The following is a 209-nucleotide window of genomic DNA, read 5'->3' as shown; positions in this document are numbered from 1 at the left end:
GTGGTTAGAGTGCCACCGGGAACAAACATAATCCCACGTAAAGGAAAAGCCGAAGTATACATCTGGTGACTGTTTCCAGTTGGGATTACGAGACGGTTACTCAATCTACGTCGAATTCTGAATTACATTTGTCCGTCATGCTTTTTACGTCGTGTGATAAATGTAGTAAATTATATCTACAGGTCTGCTGAGAATTGGTTACAGTGCGC

The sequence above is a fragment of the Pararge aegeria genome, chromosome 2, assembly GCF_905163445.1.
Source record: "Pararge aegeria chromosome 2, ilParAegt1.1, whole genome shotgun sequence".
Lineage (NCBI taxonomy): Eukaryota > Metazoa > Arthropoda > Insecta > Lepidoptera > Nymphalidae > Pararge > Pararge aegeria.
The sequence above is the reverse complement of the archived record's forward strand: the minus strand, read 5'-3'. Positions refer to the sequence as shown.